Source organism: Mauremys mutica, chromosome 14, assembly GCF_020497125.1.
Source record: "Mauremys mutica isolate MM-2020 ecotype Southern chromosome 14, ASM2049712v1, whole genome shotgun sequence".
Lineage (NCBI taxonomy): Eukaryota > Metazoa > Chordata > Testudines > Geoemydidae > Mauremys > Mauremys mutica.
Window position 1 is genome coordinate 6,729,673 of NC_059085.1, and position 17,206 is coordinate 6,746,878.

A 17,206-nucleotide genomic window follows, 5' to 3' on the forward strand; every position below is an offset into this window, starting at 1 on the left:
TAGGCATGGGTTGCTGTATTTCTGTCTCAGTTCAGTGCTAGCAGCAGTTTTCCTTTTGAAAATAAAAGAGGCAAGCGATGCTGGCATAAGCCCAAGTACCTCTTGTGCACCTACACTTATGCCAGCAGTGAGAGAGGTCCTGGAGGCTAAAATTAGGCTGCTAAGAAAGGGATTAAAAGTCCTAGACCTCCATGGCAGTAGTCTGAAATGCTTCCAGTTTCTTGCACAGTTAGGCAGCACTGCAGAGTCTCACCGTGGATGAGACAATGGTATTGGGAGGGTGGGATTGAGGTTAATTAGGAACGGGAATCCCTTAGAAAAGGAGGAGCATATACAGAAGGATGGGCTCCACCTAAACCACAACAGAACCAGATTGCTAGCACGTAAAACTAAAAAGGTTGTAGAGAAGTTTTTACACTAAGGGCTGGGGAAAAGCTTAGCACTGTGGAGGAGCACAGAGGTCAGTCAGACATCTCTGAGGGGACCATTTATTAAAGGGCAATTGCCCACACCTCTCCCTGAAGACAAGTGCAAGCTGATGCATATTGAAGGAACAATTCTTCAGTTTTGAGGAGTCCCCAGCGTAATAGCTGCAATCAGTCTGCTGAGAGCAAGGGAAGGGAATAGGCACCTAGGAACCTGCATCTGTGAATTCACCCATAAGGGACAGAAAGCAAAGGGGTAAATCACCAACCACAGCCAGGAGAAAGTACTGCTTTAATCCATCACGTTTACAGTTCCAGTGCCCAAACGTCATCTCTTCTATGCTGACCTCTGCTTTTTATTTTGTCTAAAGCCACTTGGGAGCTTGTTCTCAAACCTTGCTTAATCCCATTTTGGCTTTAAAAACAAATATTGCCCCATGCAGGGATTAGGCTGGGATTAGCTAGCGGGAGAAGAGAGATTACAACACCTCACTTCTAACCACCAACCTCCCAGCCACTACAGCATTGTTCCCTGCAGGATACCGGTATTTCTCAGAGCTCTGCCCAAACTAGTTTTCAGTGGGTTTCTCAAATTTCCTCTGCTGGAAATCCTGTTCCAGGTTTGCACTCAGTTTCCCTTCCAACCTCCCACCCCCTGGCAGTTTATGAACCTCTGGTTCCTCCTTCAAGAGCACCTGCCTCAGCTCAGTGTCAAGAACTCCTGATACGGTTGGGCACTGGAACCATAGCAGAATCCGTGGGACCAAGTAGGGTTGTTGTGCAGGTGTTGGAGACTCCCATGAGAGCTAATGTTATAGCAGGCACGGGACACCAGACTGGGGAAGGGGGGTATCAGGGCTGGTGTCATCCTGAGAAGGGCTGTGATGGGGCTAGTGCCTGGGTTGACTGCATTACCTATTGTTCATTTTCTGGAATCTCATTCCTCTTAAATGGTTACTAGCGAGAATAGGTGCAGACTCTGTGAGTGCTCTGGGGCTGGAGCACCCATGGGAAGCAGCCAAGTCCCCCCCCCACCCCCGAGCACGCCATGTCCCCACTCTTCTGCCTACCTCCCAGCATTTCCTGCCTGGCATTAGCATGCTGGGAGGGGCGGGGGTGTGTGGTGAAGAGCTGGAACGTGGTGTTCTCAGGGGAGGGGGCGGGGAGGGGATCTGGGGCCATGCCTAGAGAGCCTCCTCCATGGCCACAATACATGCACTGGGGCAAGTCCCCAAACCAACATTGTTGGTCTTCCCTGCCCTACAAAGTTTTCCCAACTGCCTCTTCACAGATGGGGCTGGGGTAGTGGGGCTGGAGCTGGAAGTGGCATTGTTGAACCTGTGTGACCCATTCTACCCTGAGCACAGGAGGAAGAATTAGACTCCCACAGGCCACTCAATTGCTGCATAAGTAGGGAGTGATAGGATGGCTCCAGGCCTTCCCAGAGGCCGGCTAGCTGCCGCCATGGCCTGCACTGCAGGGTAACTCCATCTGTTTAGCTCTGGAGGCAGCTCTGGGCTTGGCTACACTTACAAATTTGCAGCGCTGCAGCAGGGTGTGAAAACACACCCTCTCCAGCGCTGCAAATTGCGGTGCTGCAAAGCGCCAGTGTAGTCAAAGCCCCAGCGCTGGGAGCGCGGCTCCCAGCGCTGTCCGTTATTCCCCACAGGGAGGTGGAGTACGGACAGCGCTGGGAGAGATTTCTCCCAGCGCTGGCACTTTGACTACACTTAGCGCTTCAAAGTGCTGCCGTGGCAGCGCTTTGAAGTTTAAGTGTAGCCAAAGCCTCTGCTGCCAACTTCTGTTTCCCTTTGGCTCCAGACTCCCTCTGCTGACCACTGTGATGTACTGGACCAGGGGTTGGCAACCTTTCAGAAGTGATGTGCCGAATCTTCATTTATTCACTCTTATGTAAGGTTTCACGTGCCAGTAATATATTTTAATGTTTCTAGAAGATCTCTTTCTATAAGTCTATAATATATAACTAAACTATTGTTGTATGTAAAGTAAATAAGGTTTTAAAATGTTTAAGAAGCTTCATTTAAAATTAAATTAAAATGCAGAGCCCCCCCAGACCGACAGGCAGAGCCCCTCCAGACCGGCGGCCAGAACCCGGGCAGTGAGAGTGCCACTGAAAATCAGCTTGCGTGCTGCCTTCGGCACGCGTGCCATAGGTTGCCTACCCCTATACTGGACCATCAGCCCCAGTGCATTGCTTTTGGCCAGCGAGTGCCTCCACTCCTCTGCTGTCCCTGAGAACCTTCCTTCCAAATCCTCTACAGGGGAAATGTCAGCATTTTGCTGAAAATGAGGAAAACTCTGCTTTGGGCCCTTTGTCAGAGCAGCCCCAGGAGCCTGCATGTAAAGCTGCCCTCAGATCTGCACCAGCTGCAGTGAGCTCAGCCTGCTCTCATGGGCTTGCTCAGCTGGCTTTTCAGAGCTCAGCCATGGAGCAAGCACAATCCTCCTTTCCAGCAAGGTCAGTTCTATGGTGGCCCTGCCTAAACAGCATCCAGGCTGTGATCTCCATTGCCTTGGCTTTCCCCGCCCCCACCTCACTTCCATCCAGGCCACGTACACCAGACAGACTAACTCGCATTAATCCAAAGTCTCACTATTGAGGCTTTCCTGCAGGGGAGATTTCTCTGGGTTTTGCTGCATCAGACAGATGCAGGAGTTTCCACAAGGGAGATGGCCTTGATTCATGAGAATTCTGTATAGTTGAGAGTTGATGAGACAGTTAAATCCAAAGCAGACTGCGAAGAGTTACAAAGGGATCTCACAAAACTGGGTGACTGGGCAAGAAAATGGGAGATGAAATTCAGTGTTGATAAATGCAAAGTAATGCACATTGGGAAACATAAACCCAACTATACATACAAAACGATTGGGTCTAAGTTAACATTTACTACTCAAGAAAAAGATCTTGGAGCCATTGTGGATAGTTCTCTGAAAACATCCGGTCAATGTGCAGCAGCAGTCCAAAAAAGCTAACAATATTAGGAACCATTAGGAAAGGGATAGATAACTAAGACAGAAAATACCATAATGCCACTATATAAACCCATGATATGCTCACACCTTTAATACTGTGTGCGGTTCTGGCTACCCCATCTCAAAAAAAGATATTAGAATTGGAAATAGTAAGGGCAACAAAAATGATTAGGGGTATGGAACAGCTTCCACATGACCTCAGTTTGGAAGAGAGATGACTGAGGGGGGATATGATAAAGGACGATACAATGACTGGTGTGGAGAAAGTGAATACAGGTTTGGAGAGCTCTGACCACTCTTTGCATGAATTGATCCACTGTCCAAGATAGTGCCTGGATTACTTCTCAAACCTCTGAACCTCACAGCTCTAAATACTTGTTTCTCCATTTCCAGATAATTATAAATCCTGCTTATAAACCCTCTCTGTTCTGTGTCATTAGTGGTTGTCTGCCATTTTGCTGAATTGTGCACATGCTTCCAGTGGAGTTGTGTAGGTTCATACTTCCCCTTTAGGATTCTTCTCCTTTGGGGCTTGAATATTTGCCAGAGGCCTGCCTTGCCTCTTCCAGTCTTATTGTTTCTCCGCTTGCCATTCCCAGGGAGTATTTCTTTTTCAGATTTTTCAATATAACTCTTCTTTTGAAAGTTAGATGAGCTTTATGGGGAAACCACATCTGTTAATTTTTCAGATTGATTTAATAACTTTACCCAATTCCTTCATTTGACTCACTCGTGGCAGAGAGGTCTAGAAACATCAGACTATGTTCTTGTATGGAAATTTTTATTCTCTCACCTTTTTCATGATTACCCCTTTCTGTTGAAATAGTATCACTGCACTATTATGCCTCCAGGACAGCAACCACTGCAAGAAGGGAGAAAGGGGATCAGTAGGCCACTGCAGCTTTTGCTAAGTTTTAATTTAGCAAGTCTTTGAGAAGACATTGGAGCAATAAAACAAGATTTCTCCTTTTCACAATTTCTGAGGCTCCCTTTGATTTTAACATTCTTCGTCTACACCCTGTTTCCCACTTATCTCCTTATCTCTTGCTTCACTCACAACTGCAGATGGACCACTGTGTCCACTTTCTCATGACTCCCACATCAGAAGTCCTTATAATAAAAATCAGCTACCTCTTCTTTTTCTTAATAGTCAGGCATTTAGTGAGAAAGTCCATTTCCATTGCTTTGAATTCTTGAAAAAGTTCCCTTGATTAACTGTTTGGTTGGCATATCCTAATTTTTTTTGCCTTTCTAAGATTAGGCACCATTATGTCTTCCTCTCCAGGCCGGGGTGAATTTTCTTGGCAAAATATCTGTCCACTCTTTGCCTCCATTTAGGGGTGGCCATTAGGCAACTAATGGGCTAGTTTCTTTGGGGTGCATGGATTTTAGGAGGCACAGAACACCTATGTCCCAGCCCCACTGTGGTAGAGGATGTCACTTCCCCTGGAAGAAGATGGGGTTTAGGAGTGAGCTGAAGGCGCTATTGGAGGCAGCTTGGCCAACAAGAGCTGGGAGCGTGTTCCAGTGAAAGGCAGCACGAGGGAAGGTGTGAAGTCCCCAGTAAAGAGACACAAGAGAGCGGGAGAGGAGGGGAGGGGCAGGGCCGCGAGACCTCGCTGAGGAGGGCGAGTTTGGGTTTCGAAGGAGCGGATGAGCTTGAGGCCGATGCCGGGGGTCAGGGCCGTGCCTGCGCTGAGGGGAAGGGGACTGGAGCTGCGGTGCGGAGAACAGCCCCGGGACAGGCTGGTCTGAGTCCCCGTCCCCGCCATGGCCAGCCCCGGGGCGGAGCAGGAGGAGACTGAGGGGGCCCCAGCCCGACGGAGAGCGGGACTGCCAGGCCCGGCCCGCCCCCGGGACCCCTCGCCACGCAGAGGGCAGCAGACCCCGCGCTGCCCCCAAGCGGCTGCCAGGACAGGGCCCCGCCACCCGCGGGAAAAGCGCCGCTGCCCGCTAGGCCAAGTCCCGCCAAGAGCCGAGGGCGGAGTTTTGAGGGAAAGGAAACCAACAGCGCCGCGCTCCGCCACTATCCCACAACGCTCTGCGGCTAAAGGGCGCCGATAGCAGAATGTTGTTTCGTTGCCTTTCATTCAAGCTGGGAGCCGGTGGGCGGCAGCGGCGCGTGGCACGCCGGGAATGGTAGTCCGCGCGCTCCCCGGCGGGGCTGTTTATTGGCCGCGGCAGGACTCGCTTTCCCGGCATGCCGTGGGGCGGTGGGCGTGCCCGGGCGGGGCGGGGAGCGCGGGGGAAGGCGGCTCAGGGGGTTCAGGCCGCGCTCGGTGCCGCCGCCATCGTGGGAGCCGCGCGGTGAGTGCGGGGCCCGGGTAGGCGGGCTGGGCAGGGGGCGCGGAGCTGCGGGCTGGCGCCGGCCCGGGCAGCATCGCGATGCGGGCAGGGGGCTGCTCCGCGGGCCGAGCCGGAGCCGGAGCCGGAGCCGGCGGGTCTCTGCCGCCCGCTGCGCCCCGGCAGGAGGGGCGGGGGCTCCAGTGCAGCGCGGTGCTGCCCTTCCCGGGGCCTGGCCCCTGCCTGGTGCGGCGGGAGCCTGCCTGGGAGCCCCGTAGGCACCGGGGGGCGAGCCCGGGCTGGTCGGCTGCGGGGCTGCCAGGCGTGGTGTGTAACCGGGCGGGAGCCCACCTCTAAACCGGGGTCCCTAGGCGGCCCTGGCAGTTACAGGCCGGTGCGCCTGCTGCGGTACCAGGCAACTGGGTTCAACTATAGAACAGAGTGATCAGATACATGCGGGGTCAGGCTTTGCTTGGGAGGAGTCGAGGCGGCTTTTGTGAAGGGAAATGGTGCTTCGCCAATCTATTAACAGTTCTTTGAGGGGTCAGCAAATGTGGACAAGGGGGATCCAGTGGATATAGCGTAGCTGGAATTTGGTAAAGCCTTCGATGAGGTCCCTCACCAAAGGTTCTTCAGCAATGTAAGCGGTCCTGGGATAAGAGAGAAGGTCCTCTCATGAATCAGTAACTCGTAGAAAGGGGGAAAAAAGTTAGGAATAGATGGTCAGTTTTCACAGTGGCGAGAAGTAAATAGTGGGATATCCCAAGGATCTGTACTGGTAGCAGTGCTGTTCAACATATTTATAAATGATTTGGAAAAAGGAGTAAATAGTGAAGTGGCAAAGTTTGTGGACAATACAAAATTACTCAAGATAATTAGGTCCAAAGCGGACTGTGAAGAGTTACAAAGGGAACTCACAAATCTGAGTGGGCAAGAAAACAGGAGATGAAATTCAGTGTTGATAAATGCAAAAGTGATGCACATTGGGAAACATAAACCCAACTATACATATAAAATGATGGAGTCTAAGTTAGCTTTTATCACTCAAGAAAGACATCCTGGAATCATCGTGGATCGTTTTCTGAAAACATCTGCTCAGTGTGCAGCAGCAGTCAAAAACCTAAAGCCTAACAATATTAAGAACTATTAATAGGGATCAATAATAAAACAGAAAATATAATGCCAGTATCTAAACCCATGAGATGACCACACCTTGAATACTGTGTGCAGTTCTGGTCACCCCATCTCAAAAAGGATATATTAGAGTTGGAAATAGTAAGAGCAAATGATTAGGGGTATGGAACAGCTTCCACATGAAGAGAGTCTGTTCAGCTTGGAAGAGAGATGACTGAGGGCGTTTGATAAAGGACTATACAATCATGACTACTGTGGAGAAAGTGAATATGGAAGTGTTATTTACCTTTTCATATCATACAAGATCCAGGGGTCATCCAATGAAATGAATAGACAGCATGTTTAAAACAAACATAAGACAGTACTTTTTCACACAATGCATAGTCAATCTGTGAAACTTGTTGCCAAGGGATGTTGTGAACACCAAAAATAACTGGGTTCAGAAAAGAATTAACTAAACTCATGGGTGATAGGTCCATCAGTGGCTATTAGCCAAGATGCTCTGGGTATCCCTAAAGCTCTGACTGCTAGAAGCTGGGACCGGGTAATGGGTTGTGTCACTCAATAAATTGCCCTGTTCTGTTTATTCCCTCTGAAACAGCTGGTACTGGCCACTGTCCGAAGATGGGCTACTAGGCTAGATGGACCATCGGTTTGACCCAGTATGGTTATTTGTATGTTCTTAAAATAATAACCCGTTTTGCTAGTGTCTGAACAGGTACCACATCCTGACCTTCGTTGTCTGTCTCTGAAGGACTTGTTGGTGAAATTTGTCTGACTGCTTTTTAAAAAACACGTGTGTTCTGATAACAGGCTGTCATAATCTTTTTAAAAACCTGTCACCTTAAGGTCTCTTATCTAGTTTTCTCGCTAGCTCTTCCCCACTAGCCTTCCAGGTAACTAGGAAAATGTATCTAAAAAATAACCATATGAAAGAGGTCCGTTTTGGAATTTAAAAACTTTACATGACTTTAAAATCTTATTTCAAAACATAAATCAGATTCTGTTATAGGTATTGTTATTTGTACAGTCTTCCTATTGGAAAGCATTACATTGAGATTTCTGGAATCCTTTCCATCTAGGGATGCTTGTTGCTTTAACTGTAGTCTGTCCTGTCCTGTCACTCAGCTGTACGTATAGTTCTTCAGAGAGCTGTTGTTTGGAATCACAATAATTCATTATCCCTCTTGAACTGTCTTTCTAATAATTGTCTCCAGTATTCCCAGTGTACTGCATTCCATTTCTGTCTGTATCTGAAAGGTGGTGCATAGTGTTGGAAGCAAGGAAATCCTGAGTTCTAATTCCATCAGTGTCACTGACTTGTAAGATCTTGGGCAAGTAACTTTCTGTATTTCTTTTTTTCCCATGTGTAAGATGGAAACAATGTTTGTACTACATCAGGGGAGGGCAAACTACGGCCAGTGGGCTGAATCTGGCCCATCAGGGCTTTCAATCTGGCCCACGGGATTGCCAGCCCCATGGCACAGCAGGGCTAAGGCAGGCTCCCTGCCTGCCCTGGCCCCACACTGCTCCCGGAAGCGGCTGGCACCACATCCCTTTGGCCACGGGGGGCAGGGCGGGCAGAGGGCTCTGTGCCCTGCCCTTGCCTGCAGTTATTGCCCCCTGCAGCTCCCATTGGCAAGGGCAGCGTGAAGCACAGTGCATGGCGAAGCCACCTGCCCCATCCCGCCCCCAGGCACCCCTGCCGGACATGCTGGCCACTTCTGGGAGTGGTGCACGGCCAGGGCAGACAGGGAGCCTGCCTTAGCCCTGCTGCTGCCAGCCCCGGAGCTGCTCGAAGTAAACAGCACTGGGCTAGAGCCCGAATCCTTGCCCTGAGCCCCCTGCACCCTAACACCCTGCCCCAGCCCTACATTCATGGCCCTGCATACAATTTCCCCACCCAGATGTGGCCCTCGGGCCAAAAAGTTTGCCGACCCCTGCACTACATATATGTTGTGAGGCTATGGGTATAGTGTTTTGCAAATGTAAAGTACTGAGTGCTATCAGATCTGTAAATTGCATTTACACACGTTTTTGCATAGTCTCTACTTGGATGCTTATCTCAAGTTACCCATATTAGGTGATCAGAAGCCATCCTATTGTTTGTTCTGTTGAAAAACAAAATATGAACCTGAAATTCATAACGCCTAACGTACAGCTTGTCAGAAGGCCACTAACGCTTAATAAAAGGGGCAAACTTCAAGACTAGTATAAGAGCAAGTGCTGGTGGACAAGAGGACTCTACAGATTCTAGCTAGGAGAGCACTCAGCGTGAATGCCAACTCCCCAAACCAAGGAGGTAAATGCTGGTTCCTTGTTTTATTCTCTTTCATAGCCATATTCTCCTCTGTTTCACAGACGAATGATTCAAATGTTATCATGGCAGATGGCTAGTCATATCATACGATGTAAGTGTGCATTACGTGGAGAGCAGTCTGTGGACTGGAGATGAAACAAATACATTAGGAGGAGATTGTAACTGTAACCTCGTTCATGAATGCAAGGCTACCTCCCAGCTGCCCATAGCAACAGAACCTTTTGTCTTTTTAGGATTAGATGAGAGCCAGCATCCTGGGCCTAGAAAGCGAGTTGTTAGGCTTTCTACTTTACTGTATCGCTGACTGGGACCATTCCTGTCTGACAGGTTATGACACGAAGACCAAACTTTTTTCAAATATTCGAGTTGACTGAGTTTATTTATAAATTGTCAAGAGAAACATTTTCAGAAGTATCTTACCAGCTCTTGGTAGAACTGCCTTGTTTAAAACAAGTTTTCCTTGCACTCTCTTGGAAGTTTAATCTGGATTGGAATCTTATCCAATTGTAAGAACTGAATTGTGAGAAGATATTATTTAAAAACATATTGGTAATATCCAAATATTGCATCAGTGTATCAGATCCTCTGTACCTAACTAGATTTAACTGAGTCAGTTTTCCCTATTTGTATACAGATTGCTTTATGGATTACTAGCTGAAATAAAATATTAATTGGACCACGACATGTTAGTGCACTACACGTTTGTGTTTCAGAGCCAAAACTGATACTTTAATCACACAGCGATAACTATCTCCTCTTAAAAAGAGAAACTGCTGAAAAAGCCCATTTAAATGTCCATAAGTGGTAAAAGTCTAAACTATTTCTTCATCATTGGTAGTCTGAGAGACTAGAGAACTGTTATCCATTGCCAGAAGCTCGGAGTAGACGACGAGATGGATCATTTGATTGCCTGTTCTGTTCATTCCCTCTGAAGCACTTGGCATTAGCCACAGTCAGCAGACAGGATACTGGGCTAGATGGACCACTGGTCTGAGCCAGTATGGCCATTCTTTTGTTCTTAGTAAATCAAGATTTCTTACCATTTTCCATAATGGTTGGATTCCTGGAGCAGATTAAAATATGTAGTCTAGCTAGAGCATGAAGAAAAATCTGCAGGTTACTTGCAGAAAAATACAAGAAAGTAAAGTTATAAACATACAGTTATAAACCTATCCACATACAGGATGCTTTCTCAAACCAATACACATGCTGAAAACAATATACAGGCACAAGTGGGAGTGATTTCAGTACATGTACAACTCTTGTCTATGACTATGTAATTAGCATTTCTGTTTTTTAAATGACTAAATCCAGTAGGTCCTATTTGATGTTTATTTCTAATGAGACAAACCATGCTTCATCAGACTAATTTTGATATTTGAAGAGTGATAAATTTTACTTTATACTGTTTTTCTATAGTGTATGGTTCTCACTTCAAGACTGCATACAATTTTATCAGTTACACACAAACCCTGCTTATTTGTCATTTAGTCTAACTCAGTGGTCCCCAAAGTGACCTCCCAGGGGGCACAGAGGAATGTTCAGAGGGGGCACGGTGGAGCCTGGCTCTGGCTCTAGTCCCAGCTTCTCCGACATTCCCAGCTCCGCCTTCAGCCCAAGCTCCTCTGCTGAACCAACTGCTGTAATGGACGGGGCACAACAGGAAAAGTTTGGGCACCACTGGTCTAACTGCTTATCACTGTAAATTAATTTCTCTCCCAGTTCTACTTTCTTTTCAGTTACTTCTGAATTTGACATTGTTTTCCTTCTATGCTACTCAGCAATGCTACCTTCTTCTCCTCTCCTCTCTCCCCCTCCCCCCTCCCTGATCTGGTAGGTCAGGTCTAAACTTAAAAAAATTTTACTGGCATAACTTTTAGTAAGCTGTGAGCTGAGTTTTTTGTTGTTGACATAGTTATGCCAGTAAAAGCCCTAGTGTAGATGCAGTTATACCAGTATAGCTTATTTTGTTTTGCCAAACTAGAATAAGCTTTATTGGTATAACTATGTCCACCCTGGGGACTACACTAGCCTAGTTAAAGCAGCAAATCTTGAGTGTAGGTAAGGCCTAAGGTTCCTGCTACTTTATGAGTGTGCATCATGGAACTCCGTGCCTCATATTGCCTGTCTGGTTTGTATCCCAGAAAAGAGGCGAAAGGGGCTGAGCATTGGGTGTCAGGGTAGTGGAGAATAAGAGAATTGGGGACAAAAATGGCAGGAGCCTCATAATTGAGGAGTTCAGAGCAAGGCAAAATCTGGCATTTTTAGACTTCAGGTATTGTTGCAATATTTGGGTAGTCCTGTTAGTGCAACACTGTTTTACCAGAGGTCCTGTACCCATGGAGATTGGAGGTCATTTAGGTGAGGCTGGGTGAATGGCTGTATCACGGACAGAAATAACAGGTTCAGGTCTTCTTGAACTAGGGCCAAATGTGTATTTTCTGACTGACTGCGCACACTTGCATTTTCTTTGTTTCCAGTGTGATCTGAGAAGGAAGCTGCTTGCGCTGATACAAGTAGCGAACTTCAATATCTGTTGCTATCTTTTGTAAACAATTGCAAAAAAAATGTAGGGTAAGAGCAATGTATTTGCATGTTCTCAAATGGAGCAGAATTTCTGCTCTCTTAATGGTCCTTTCTGGCCATAAAACCTGTTCTGATAATCTGGTCTGACCTTCTGCATAACTCAGGCTGTAGTATTTTACCCAGTCACTCCTGCATCAAACCCATAATTTATGGCTGTTTTCTATGCGATCTATGTGTGGACTTGTGGGATATATATCATATTAGATTGGAATATCCCATTGGAACAAAACAATTACATATGTGGTAAGAAATGGAGAGAGTGGTTGTAGAACTGCTACTTTGAAAGTTAAATATATCACTGCAACAACCTGCTCCTTTGGGATAGTATGTATCTTGGATTCCTCTAGTTCTGGGAGGAGTTACTCTCCAGCAGCAATTCCTTGTGTTCTTTTTGTAAAGACTTACCTACTTAGTCTTAAAAATGAGGCACATAAAAGGAATTTCACATATTGGAGTTAAGGGGGTGGAGGTGAGGAAAGGTGATGATTCTCTGTATCATTGATAGAAGTAAAACTTGGTAATGTTAAGATGGTTAGTCTTGGGATGTGGAATTCACAGTTAATATTCCTTAGTATACACTCCTAAAAGGATGAGCACTTTGAATGTTCTATTAAATCAATTCACTTCCTTGGAAAAAACCTTATTTTTATCACTTGTGTAACATTTGCTGTCCTCTCTGCTGGGATGTGTTGTTTTTCTGTGATACTGCTAGTAGGTTCCTTTGGTAGTGTAATGGTTTGTAGTACAGGCTTTTACTTGGACTTTGCAGTATGTATTACCACAGTTGACATGATTGCTGAACGACTTTGCTAACAGCATTGTGAGTGTGATTTTTGTTTTCAGCTGTTTTAAGCCCTCAAATAATGCAGTCGAACAGGCAGCTGAAGTAACTGTGCATGCAAATTGGGCAAACAAAATAAATATGCATACTTCTGCACTTAAATTTCTGAAATGTGGGACCGCTGTGTGTAAAATAAAAAACTGCAATTTTTCAAGCAAAGGATAGTGGAGGAGAGAGCGTCAGCTAGATGCCATGAGGAGGGCTCTAGTGATGGCAAAGCATGTATGCCATTAAGTTTGGGATCTCTGGAGAAAGTACTTGTGGTGCTGGTGTGAAAGTGATGGGTTTATAATACAATATATGTATATTGTGGTAACGCCCAGAGGTCTGAATAATTATCTGAGTCCTGTCATACTAGGTATTGCACAAAAACATATGAAGACAAGATTCCATGACTGCAAAGCAAAAGGAAGCTACTAAGTCCATTTCTCCGCCTACTAGCTTTGACAGTGTTCAGTTAAATACTAGTATCTCCACAACTAGATAATGGGATACATTTACATGTGATTTCTTTTTTTTTTAATAATGCCAAACTTGAGTTGCAGTTCCCAGTGTTGAGAGAGAATGTGGTGTTTAGGCAGATTTCCTTTTTAACATCTTTTGTAGTAACCATCAAGACTGTACAACTGTGAAGAAGTCTTGTTTTTAGTAAAATTTAAATGAATAGTGACTGATTTTATCTACACATTGCTGAGCATTGAAAGGATAAAAATAATCTTCACCCAATAATAAGCCTAGCTGTCTGTTTAGTAATGATTTGGGGAGGGAGAGAGGGAGGGAGGGGAGGCTAGGAGAAGGACTTGAAGACTGAGGGCGGGACCTGATAAATCTTCAAATATGTTAAGGGCTGTTCTCCATGTCCACTGAAGAGAAGTCTCTACATGTACTCAGTTTACACACTGAAGTATAAGAATTAATTACATATCAGTCTTAGCTTCCATAGTTACAGATGTTAATAACTAGTTTTCCAATCATCTTTTTTAACTATCATAATACTTGTCTTGACAACCTTCTGGAAGAGTGAATTGCACAGACCGATTACAAATACTTAGGCTTTGCAGAATTCAATCTTTGTTTTTAGAATTTTGACAGCTAAGATCAATGCTTATTTTTAAGCATTTTTTGTATTTTTATCGATTTTTACATTGTGGGAAATTATGGGGATGTCAGACAATAATAACTTAACAAACATTGAGGTTCAAAAAATTCAAGCTTTATAACTGTTAAAACACAAATTGCCAACATCCCAGGTAAATATCTTTTAAATCAAACTCACATTCTCAAGCAACATTTTTCTTATTCTGCCCATCTGTAAATTTTGAGTAGTATTGATGGAAATGTTTGTGTGTGAAATTGATGTTTACTTGCTTTGTCAATATAAATCTAATCCTTCCAAGCCTACATACACCACAGTAAGTATCTTTTTTGGGATCTAAACGTGTTCTCTTAGTTTATCTGTGAGGTGAAAGAAGAACTTCCATTATTTCCTGAAGATGACAAGTCTGGGGTCCTCATGGTCAAATGTTAACTCCATAGGTCCTTGAAAATGAATTATATTTTTTTAAACTGCTTTTAAGTCAAACACTAGCTATATAGCCCTGTGGCTCAGGCTACAGCTACAACTTTAGATAATGCTTTCCGGGATCGATGCTCTGAGATCGATCCACCAGCAGTCGATTTAGCAGGTCTAGTGAAGACCTGCCAAGTCAACAGTAGATGGCTCTCCAGTCGACCCCTGAACACCACCCCTGACAAGAAGAGTAAAGTAAATTGACTGGAGAGTTTCTCCTGTCGATCTCTCTCCGCCCCCCCCGCCCCCCCCCCGGCGGTAAGTCAACCTAAGGTACGTAGACTTCAGCTGCGTGAGTTATGTAGCATAGGTCGACTTACCGTGATAGTGAGACCTAGCCTAAGGCTCATTGAAAATGAGCAGGTAGGCACACCCTTTCCACAGGCAATAATGTCTCTAAGCCACTTAGGTGCTCATGACCATATGTTCGAAAAGCATCTAGGACAGGGGTGGGCAAACTTTTTGGCCCGAGGACCACGTCTGGGTATAGATATTGTATGGCGGGCCATGAATGCTCATGAAATTGGGTTTGGGGTGCGGGAGCGGGTGAGGGCTCTGGCTGGGGGTGTGGACTCTGGGGTGGGTCCAGAAAAGAGGAGTTCAGGGTGTGGGAGGGGGCTTCAGGCTGGGGCAGGGGATTGCGGTATGAGAGGGGTGAGGGGGCACGGCAGGGGTGAGGGCTCTGGCTGGGGGTGCAGCTGAGGATGAGGCGTTTGGGGTGCAGGAGGGGGTTCTGGGCTGGGACTGAGGAGTTTGGAGGGTGGGAGGGGGATCAGGGCTGGGGCAGGGGGTTGGGGTACAGTGGGGTGACTCGGGTGCAGGCTCTAGGTGGTGCTTACCTCAAGCAGCTGCCGGAAGCAGCAGCATGGCCGCTCTCCAGATCCTAACACGGAGGTGCGGCCAGGTGGCTCAGCGCGCTGCCACATCCACAGGTGCTGCCCCCACAGCTCCTATTGGGTGCGCAGTTCCCAGCAATGGGAGCTGTCGGGGTGGCGCTTGGGGCGGGGGCAGCGTGCAGAGCGGAGCCCCCTGGCTGTCCCTATGCATAGGAGCCGGAGGGGGGCTACACCACTGCTTCTGGGAGCCGTGCGGAGGGGCCCCCAACCCTGCTCCCTGGCTGGAGTACTGGAGCAGGGCAAGCCCCAGACCCCGCTCCCCAGCAGGAGCTCGAGGGCCAGATTAAAATGGCTGGTGGGCCGGATGTGGCCTGCGGGCCGTAGTTTGCCCATCCCTGATCTAGGAAGACTTTCTCTATGCCTGTGTCAAAACTGCGGCTAGCAGCTCCTATCTATATTGTCCTCTAATGCATGTGGCTTACTGGCGGCCACATATCTGCCACCAGTCCGTAAGCAAAAAATGTCACCTACTGATTTCTGTATCAAGCCACTAACTTGTGGTTGACCTTGAGTGTATCTTTTTGAAAGAGACATCAGTCTCTGTTTAAAGCTACAAGTGAGAGAGAATCCACCATGTCCATAAGTCAGTTATTTCAGTGGTTCCTTACCCTCCCTATTAAAATAGTCATCCAGTTTTTATTCTGAATTTGTCTAGTTTCAGCTTTCAGCCACTGCATTTCATTGTCTTTGCTTGAGTAAAGAACCCTAAAGTATCAGAAATCTTGTCCCTGTGTACTTTTAGACTATGATCAAATCGTCTCTTAACCTTCTCCTGGACAAACTAAATAGATGGCGCATCTAAAGTTTCTTGCTATAAGGTAAGTTTTCTGGACCTCAGATAATTCTCGTACCTCTCTTCTGAACCCTTTCTAATTTTTCATTCAATTCATTTTTTGGCTTTCCCTTCCTAACCAAGTGCTTAATTCTCTGTCCTCCCAATGCTGCCATTTTACATCCTGCCCCCAACTGAGCATTTCATTCTCAGCTGCCCCCATACAACAGACCTCAGCATTAAATTTTCTACATCTTAATTTTCAGAAGTCTTCTCCCATTTACTCCTGCAGCTGTGTGGGGAGGGGGAGGGGAGAGGAGAGGGTAGGGGGTATGTATTGGTGGGTTTTTGTTCCTACACTTAGCTCTTCACTCTTCAGGCCAAGGGTTGGTACATGTGGGAACTGCCTTTTTTTTTTTTTTTTTCTCCCCACCACAGGCTTGGGAATCAAAGCAGGGTCACCCTGCATTCCTGCCAGCTACAGCACACCGAAACAATCCTGTCCAGCAACTGGGTTTGGCTGCCCCTCTTGAGGAGGCAGGGGAATGGGGAAAAAGGAACCAATCAGAGGGGGTTTCCTTATAGAATATGGGTTTTCCCAGGCCCATAGAAAGGCCTGAAGAGGCAGAGGTGCTATACCTGTAGCCAACCCTTAGAACTTCCAGGACATTATTTTTGTTGGAATGCTGTGCTGATAAGGTTGAAGCTAGTACTATTTGTATTTAAGTAATTTTGTTAGTAAGTATGTGCGCGTAATGGAAAGCTCCTCCGTTCTTAAAGAATGTTTGCTTTGGGGCAATAGATAGAAAACCTAAAATAGTCCTTTCCTAGTTGCAGTGTTTTCATCTGGCTTGTCTTAAATCAGTTCAGTGAATAGAACTCTGTGTAGCTTGCTGAGGAAATGGTGCAGCCTAATTTTCTAGGAATACCTGTCTCAATTCTTCACTTTCTGCTACTCCTTATAAGCAGTTTTGCAGTCTGTAGTAGTGACTTAGAATACAGTGGCCAGAGTATCCCATTTCAGGCTGTCTATTTCCTCTTCATTGGCCTCCTCTGAATTAAAGGATTGACTAAAATTTTGCTCTGACAAGTATGACTTCATGTGGCTTTGGTGACTGAATTTCATGATTCTGCACTGGGCAGGTTTTGCAGTTGACTATCCCTGGATTCCATCTGAATGGTCAACTATAAAGCTCTTACAGGGTCTGGTATTCATTAACAATTGAAGTTAAGTACTTCCACATTGTGTATATTTAAATGCTAGCTTTGCTTAGCATTTCAGACAATACTGTAGGATTTTTATTGCTGAAGAGCTACTCTAGCATACTCTAAAAAGCTAAAAATAACCATTAAATATTTGGAGGTTCTCTACATTTCCTGCAGGA

General features: G+C 46.3%; 1 protein-coding gene across 1 annotated transcript in view; it reads left to right on the plus strand.

The window, feature by feature from the left end:
- The first annotated feature begins 5,611 nt into the window (after window positions 1-5,611).
- NUTF2 (nuclear transport factor 2) overlaps window positions 5,612-17,206 on the plus strand; it is a 55,415-nt gene continuing 43,820 nt past the window's right edge. The window contains exon 1 of the mRNA XM_044987425.1: window positions 5,612-5,726. The gene's annotated coding sequence lies outside the window, so the exon portion shown is untranslated. The remainder of the gene's footprint in view (window positions 5,727-17,206) is intronic.